This window comes from Phaethon lepturus, unplaced genomic scaffold (assembly GCF_000687285.1).
Source record: "Phaethon lepturus isolate BGI_N335 unplaced genomic scaffold, ASM68728v1 scaffold12531, whole genome shotgun sequence".
NCBI lineage: Eukaryota > Metazoa > Chordata > Aves > Phaethontiformes > Phaethontidae > Phaethon > Phaethon lepturus.
Window position 1 is genome coordinate 130,494 of NW_010519949.1, and position 8,177 is coordinate 138,670.

Genomic DNA, 8,177 nt, shown 5'->3' on the forward strand with positions numbered 1-8,177 from the left:
AGGGAGGTCACACTTTCCAAAAATGCATGAGGAAAGCCGTGTTAGACAAACAAGGCAGGTAAATACAGTAACAGCCTGAAATAAAAGCAAGTCAGGCCAGATCTGCTGTATTACCCTGGCCTTAAGGGGTTGAGTTTTCATCCGTTGTTTTGTGCTTTCAAGTTTCTGTTTCAGACCACCACCTAACGCTTGGCAGGAAGGCTCTCTGTATCTGCTAGACTGTAGATATGTTGCAGCCCCTTTCAATATGACAGAATAAATACATCGTCTCCTGCTTTGCCTGTCTTTCCCATCTGTACATCTTATCTTAAGCTATAGTCTCCAGAGCAGGAGCCGCAGGCAGTCTGTTCTCTCCAATACACAGTGTGATAGAACAGCGGGCATCACAGGAAAAATACATTATATCAAAGAATACATTTTATGTGATGACAATGGGTGCATTGCAAACTTAAGCTATGTTATGCCAAGGAATGTGTGTTAATTATATTACAAAGTAAAACTAGGCAATGCAAACTTACTGGAAAAAATTCTTAATTATTTTGTTATTGCTGTGCTTGCCAGAATCACTTGCATACAACATAAGAAACCAATTCTAAACTAATTTTGAGCAGAAACTTTCTTCTGTAATTGCAGAATACTGTCCAATAAGCAAGAGAGAAAAAAAAACCCACATACTTTAAACCACAGGAATTCTTAGTGAAATGGATGAAAGGATAATTAATAAGCAACATGTTAAATTTTGTTTCTAATGTATCGATACACACACATAGCACAGCTACTTCATTTTAGATTCTGCAAGCCTCTCCTTAATTCTCAGTGTATCTTTAAAAAGAAAATTCATGCCCCTAACATTAAAAAAGTGATCAATCATATAAACTCTACTTTTATCCCTTTAATCTAACCGCTTCACCAAAACCCCAAGACGACTCATTGTAAGTATTCTTCCTTACTGCAGTGAAGTATTTAAATGATTATCAATTTATCATATAAGGACCAAAGCTAGAGGCAAAAGGGCTTTTTCCTTCAGCATGCATGGGGAACACAGGCTATGCCTAAATGATCGTCCAGTTGTGCTCCAGATGCTGAACTCACACTAACCTGCACCCACACAAAGAGCCGTTGTCCCATATTCTACTTTATATTTTTCACTGCTGAATGCACACACGCACAGGCACTTAGTATCAGAGTGAAATAATACCAGGACAACATATAAACTCCTTCTTTACTGACTGTCAGCAGACACCTGCCTGATTTAGCCTAGTCTATTAAAAATAATAAGCTTGCCTTAAGCCACTTTCGGAAAGTATCTTACACGCACAAAATAAATACTCCAGCGGTGATTTAAGCTGACCTGCTTGACTTTGAGGACTGCTAATCCACTTCAGTACAGGCAGGTAGCACCACACAGCTAAGAAGCAACACCATCCTAAATCACTTCTTAGCTTTGACTCACTGTGCAAGAACTTTGACTTTATAAAGGAACAGACTTGAGACACAATAGTTTAAGCCACTACTGAAATTTCCTTCTTGACTCCAAGGTCAAATTCATACATATAAGTATATGCCAGAGTGCTTGACACGGGGATGCAGAAAGCCTCCTGACACCATGTGGACTTGGGACTAAGCTGACCACACAAAACTAGTGTATCTAATGGGGAGTGCTTCAGAAGCACCACGTAGCAGCACAGTAACTTTGCTAACAAACTACAACCACCAAAAGCAACTGCTTAACAGAATACAGTCACCAACAGAAGAAAGTAAGATGCTTTGAGATTGCGGAAGAGGAAAAAAGAAGTACACCTATTGCCTATAACCTGAAACATGGTAAGCATGCAGAAGTCTACCATGTTTCAGTTGACACTATGGAAACTTATCTGTCTTTAGCTCTGGAGACAATTCTGCACTATCTTAATGACTGGGGGCAGGGGAAGATGCTTCTTTTGTCTGCTTTGTTTTTTAATATATACATTTTGCTTTTAAAGTGACAACAAAAACAACTTGTAGACCTAAGTGAGGTACATTTATTCAAACTGAGGTAACTTCTTGAGATGTCTTTCAAAAAACAGTTCTCTCCCCTCCTCCCCCAGACTTCCACCTTCAGAAAACAGACATTCACTCTGGACTATTTAAACTTGGAAAAATGCAAGTGTTTTCTTTGAAAAAATATCTATTGTTACAGCAAAAACTTGGGTTTCCTTTCAAGCAAGATCATATGATTACACGTTTATATTTTACTTTCCGCAGGAATTTACACACCCCCCATTTGCATCCTGTTATTCATTTAGCGTTTCCCTTTACTTCAGCATGCTGCGTTAATAAAGTGGACCTGTTGGCTCAGTCTAGGCACTCAAGGTGACAATCAGTGCTCACTCTTGCATTTGTCAGATTTATTCTATAGGGCTTTCCGCATATGTTTAACTACACAAAACATTCCTTCGAAAAAGCAGTTCTGTGAGAAGCACTGCATAGACAGATTGTGAAACTCTAACCTAAGGGTTTTCAGGGTATTTTTGTTAATTCTGTACTTCAAAGCACTAATTTCTCTTTTGGAGAGTAAGTTTCAACTGAAATAGCTTCCACGTCATTTAAGTACATTAAAATAGTATAAAAGATCTTATTTTCAATACTGAATCTGTCATATTCATAGATTGTTTACTCTTTTTTTTATCTTCATTTTAGTCATTGATGTTAGCCTTTAAATACCTTAATAGCTTACTTCATAGATTACTAACCTGATTTGTAGCCCTACAGTTTGAAGGCCTGAAAAGAAGTAGCAAAAAGCCTTTTTCTGCTAAAAAAGGTTAAGACAGCTTCTACTGAAGCTATTCCATCTGAAGGTGTAAAATCTGTTCAAAATGTCTTGCACAAGACAAGCAACATCAAACTATTTATCTTTTCACATTTACCCGGCTTTTATATTTTATGGACTATAGGAAGAATATTCTGCTGTAATGCACCCAGTATATGCCCTTGCTTTAAAAGTCCTTTTTTACTACTAGGCAAATCAAAATTCTGCTACTTAATTCATTGTAACACAATTAAATACCCTACGTTCTACAGCTGTGGTCAAGTATGATAGCATTAGATGCATATGTTTGTCTGATATGGGTGCCATCCTAATAGTATGATAATGAATTGAAAACACAGGTTAAGTTTGCTTCAGTTCTGGACCCACGGCAGTTAAATTGCAACCTGAAATGCAAATATAACTTGTCTGCTGCTAATGCACATCTAATCCATCACCACTCTAAACGACTGAAAGCTACCTTTGTGTTCAAATTAGAAACAAGCAACTGATGTAAATTTTGGTGTGAGGTGATTCTGGCTGTCTCTTTACAGCTAAAGGCATGATTTTTTTTTCCTATACAGAAATCATAGCCTTAAATCCATTTATTCCAGGGCCTTCAAGTGAAATTGCCCGGGGGGAGACAATATCAAAAATCAAGCACTTCCATTGCATGAGAAATTGAGATTTGCTATTAACACTCCATCCCAAGTAAGGCAAAAAAACTTGCCGTCTTGTACTTGTTTCAGAATACATAATTTAAAAAAAAAGTTTCATTGAGACTAGAAGTTCCTCTTCAATTCATCAAGAGAGCACAGACAAGCCAAATCATTTGTTTTACGGCAGTCAACCTGAGATAACATCTCACAAAGGCTTTGATGAAACTGATGTATCAAGAGAAGTCTTTCATTTCATGGGAGCAAATACTTTCATTTGAAAAAACACTGCTAGAAATCCTTGACCAACTCTAGCCTTGAGTAGATTCCATACTAAGAATTGTCCAGAACAAGCACAGAAATCAATCCACCTGCATATATTCGTCAAACAATAAAACACAGGATATAAATTTATGAGCATTACTAAATTGAAGCCACTAGACACAGTAAATGAAAATAAATGTTCTGTATTCCTGCAGGAAGAAGTGGAACTATCTTAGGCAGTTAGGTTTCTTCAGTCCTTTCACCCACAGTAGAGAGTCCCTCTCAAGAGGCTGAAACACTAAATCTTAAACTGCTGAGGACAGAGGTTATTTTAATGCCCAAAAAACTTGGTTTAAAAAAACAACCACCTTGCAATTAATATCAACTCCATTGCAAGCAAGATTCCTTAGCTACAGCTGATCAATACAATTCCATCTTCAGCATAATATTGTAAAACTTCACTGACTGATTAAAAAAGGACAATTATTTAAATACAAGCTCCCTGTTTCATTCCAGCAATGAAAAGGACAACAGGCTATTTCTGCCTTTGAAGAAACTGGCAGGAAGCCAGCCATCAAACCTCACCCTACAGAACAGTTCAGGTAATGAAGGAAAGAGGTAGGACTCCTTGGCCAGCTCTGAGGTGGTGTAAGAGAACACGTGCTTCTGGCCTGATTACTACTCCAAGGCTGCTGTATTACCCTTGCTTCGGCTGGGGTCAGTGAAAACCTGCCCAGACAACTGAGAACCTTAGCTGTCGTCTTAATGCCTCACACCCTGCATTAACCAGGGCCTGAACACAGGAAAGGCTTTGCCTCTATTTCTTTACAAGACACCTTTGCAAGAAACTACAGGAAGGGGCAAAGCAATTAGTTTATATCAAAACAAAGTCATTTTTGATGCATCATTAAGCAAAACATACAGCTGATAAGAACTTATATGACATGTTTTGAACAGTAATGGTTTTATGAAGGCAATTTTCAGAGGAGGGAAAAAAGAAATCTCTTCATTATCTTTGAAAGTCTAAAGAAAAGGACTGGAAGACTCATTAAGGGCAATATTACTTCCAAATGCAAAGCTTTGAAAGACTGGTGATTTAAGTGAAATATAAGTAGTTACATTTGGTTTTCAAGAAACTGGAAAGCTTACTTTATACAGTTACACTGCATATACCCACGCAACTGAATGTTCCATTAAAATACAGATGAATTAACAGCTTTAAGTACTTAAACAGCTGAAATCAACATACAGTATGAACAGAACTTTACAAGCAGTCCAGAACTAAATAAATTCCCAGCCCTTACCGTCAAAAAAACTTTTGGCTCTCAGGTAACTGACACTGAGCCTAAGCACAGACAGCTTATCCAATTTGGCGATAACATCTTGAGGGAAAGGCAGAAGGCTAGCCAAGCGGTCCAACTCTGCATTCAGGCGGTCCCTGTGTCTCTTGGAGGGATTGGACTTGACTCCTTCAGCTGGGGATGGCTTTACACTGTGGCAAAAAACACAAAATAAATGTAAGTTCCTTCCCAAAAATGGGAGGTAAATATTTGCCAAACCTAATGTTACAAATAGTCTTTTAAACTTTAACGAGCAAAATGTTTTTCCCAAGTGACTCCTGTTTCTCAATGGAAAAAAAAAATTAATCTAAGATGGTTTAACCCCCCTTCCAACACATATACTGTTAATGAATGTTTGAAACCTTGGAGATTCAGCATTTTTATAAAAAGCTTCTGACATTTTCACTCAAATGTCACTTGACTTCTTCCAAATGTTCGTATTACCAATAATTTAATAAATTTTAGTAATATTTGTGTACAAATGCATTCAAGAGTACATTTTTTCACTTCAACTACAGTTTTTCACAGGTATCCTTCATTTCTGTCAATGTTTGGAACAGGCTATTGTCAATTGACTACAACAAAAGTTTTAGCAACTTGCTAGACATTCAAAACTGCACAAGAAAACAAGAGATACAGCTCAGTCAGCTGTTAAAATCTTTGTAACAAATACTATTGAGCTCATCCTTCAAGTCACCTCTCAGCTGAAGGCATTTCATTGGAGTACGGCATGACAAAGGCATGCCTCTGTACCTTACAAAGGACAATTTAGGAAGCTTTCTGTTACGAATTACTTAAAGTTTTTGTAAACGTGCTCTTTTCCATTCACCTTCACCCTGAACTCCAATTCCACATACTTGGATACTCACACCTTCCCACATACACAGAAGTCTAGGAACAGGTTTAAACCCTTACTCATTTGAATTATAATTAATCATTACAAGCCAATACTGAAACCAAATAATTTATCTGCAGAGCCATAGTAGATTTTATCATATTTATTAAACAGTTTTCTAATTAGAGTGATTCATCCTCACTTTTCCAGTATTGCAGTTCTACTTGAGATTTGCAGTTATCAATTTGTGCTGCTCTCGTAGGAATGTTGGTTCTGCAAGATGTAACACTCGTGAAAATACTCAGCCTAAAGACTATCAGCAGTTAATTTCTTCAGTATTTCATTTAGCCTACTTCCAAGCTTCATCCTTTTATCCATTTCATGATGAGAAACTGCAAAAGCTCCAACAGTTATTTTGCCACTGCTGAAAGTAAACCACGCTGAAAAATAATTTCATCTCGTATTTCCAGTCAAATAAGTAGTGATAGAGTGGATATCCCTATTTTAACTTGTTTTTACCTTATGTTTCAGTTACACTTCTTGTTAGTTTAAATTCAAGTCCTTCTTTTTACAGGCATTGTTTATTCAAGTGTCACTTGTCAAAAACTTGCACTTAACTCTGGATGCCTGTTCTCTAGCACTACAGCTGCCCTTTTGCACATTAAAGGAGGCATGATCCTTATGCGGAGCCTGGGAACTTGAAGGTGCCATAATACAAAATATTGTTAACACACAGAAATATGTCGGCAGCAGCTACTTACTCCCCAGATGGATAAAGTCACACTTGCTGCAAGATAAAGATTGTCTAGGACATGGTTCTAGCAGAGCTTTGTCCTAAAAAAACTTGTAAAAGTAGGGAAAACAGATGAATCAAGAAATACGAAAATTGTCTCTCTTGGAAAAAACATAGGTTCATCATCAACTGCAATGAATGACAAACTAAATATTTGGTTGGATGTGTGCATCGGTCACAAGCCCTGACTTTGAGACTTGCAGCTCACCATATCCTCAAGTGAATGTTAAACTTAAAATAATTCAGCAAAGCTTTCTTCACATTCTCTTATATTCACTTGTACAAGCCACGTGATTAACACAGTTTAAATATAACCTTAACAAAATAAAGTTAAAAAATCACCAAACATTACCAATAACATTAAAAAAAATTTATGAAGTAACTTAATGTATTAAATTGCCATAAATGTAGAGACAGAATAATAAATTCCAAACTTTAAGCAGATAACAGTTGTGTAACGATCAGTGAACAGCTCACTACTATCAAATCAAACAAGTCTGCTTCCGAAAAGTGGAGATCCCCATGGAAACCATTCAAAACAGGCAATCTTTTCCAAATAAAAGCACTAAATACCAGACTTTTCTATTTTCACAACTGTCTTCTGCTTTGCTTAAAACTTCCATAAGCAATTTGACAAGTTAGTTGAAACTATATGTAACTCTGCAGTTATCTCATCAAGTTGTTAGTTAGATCTAATTGTTTTTGCTTTACTTCCTAATGATTTTCTTACTTCTAACTAGTTCAAAGAATAAGGATTTTCTAGATGTAGTATACAACATTTCTGATTATGAAGTTACCGGTATTTGCAGCATAAATCTTACCACATTCTCTGTCTCCAAATCAAACATTGATTTTCCCTAATTTTCCCCTTTGTCACCCAACTAAAACCCATTATATAAAAATGGATCCGTCAGTGATGAAGGGAATAAGGGCGGAAACGCCAAGGGCTTAAGTAGCAAGCTAAACCGTTTTCCATCCACTTATGTAAACCCTTGATGCTAAAGACAGCCCTAGCTGCGTTGCAGAAAATTATCTTCAAGGAAAATTACGTACTACGTCAAGATTAAATCCATGCGGGGGGAAAGACTAAAGGAGGGAATGGATTTTAAACTGATCTTTCTGTTCTTGATCTTCTAACCTTCACAGGAAATTTGAATTCCCTAATCGAAGGCCAGAGGTCTCTGTACACCCAGTGCCTCTGAACTGAGCTACATCCCTTATCATCCAGCAGCTGCAAGACAAGCAAGGACTCTTAATTCTTGTTTTACCAATTCTAAAGGATTTGCCATCACAACATTAGCTGACTACTATTTTCACAGGTCTGCTAAAGACTACTTTATCAGAAGTTTTCATTACACATGCTTATCATGCGCACCTTCACAGACATTAATAACACTAAATTATTAAAAAGAAAGTGCACAAGTGCTTGAGTTTTAATCATTATCCAAAGACCAGAATAAGTTTCAATATTTACAATCTACTTTATGTTTTTTTAAAGGGAAAT

At 36.9% G+C, this 8,177-nt stretch overlaps 1 protein-coding gene across 1 annotated transcript in view; it reads right to left on the reverse strand.

Annotated features, from left to right (window-relative positions):
• LOC104628587 (aryl hydrocarbon receptor-like) overlaps positions 1-5,193 on the reverse strand; it is a 57,271-nt gene extending 52,078 nt beyond the window's left edge. The window contains 1 exon segment of the mRNA XM_010297226.1: positions 5,010-5,193. The gene's annotated coding sequence lies outside the window, so the exon portion shown is untranslated.
• Positions 5,194-8,177: the final 2,984 nt, after the last annotated feature.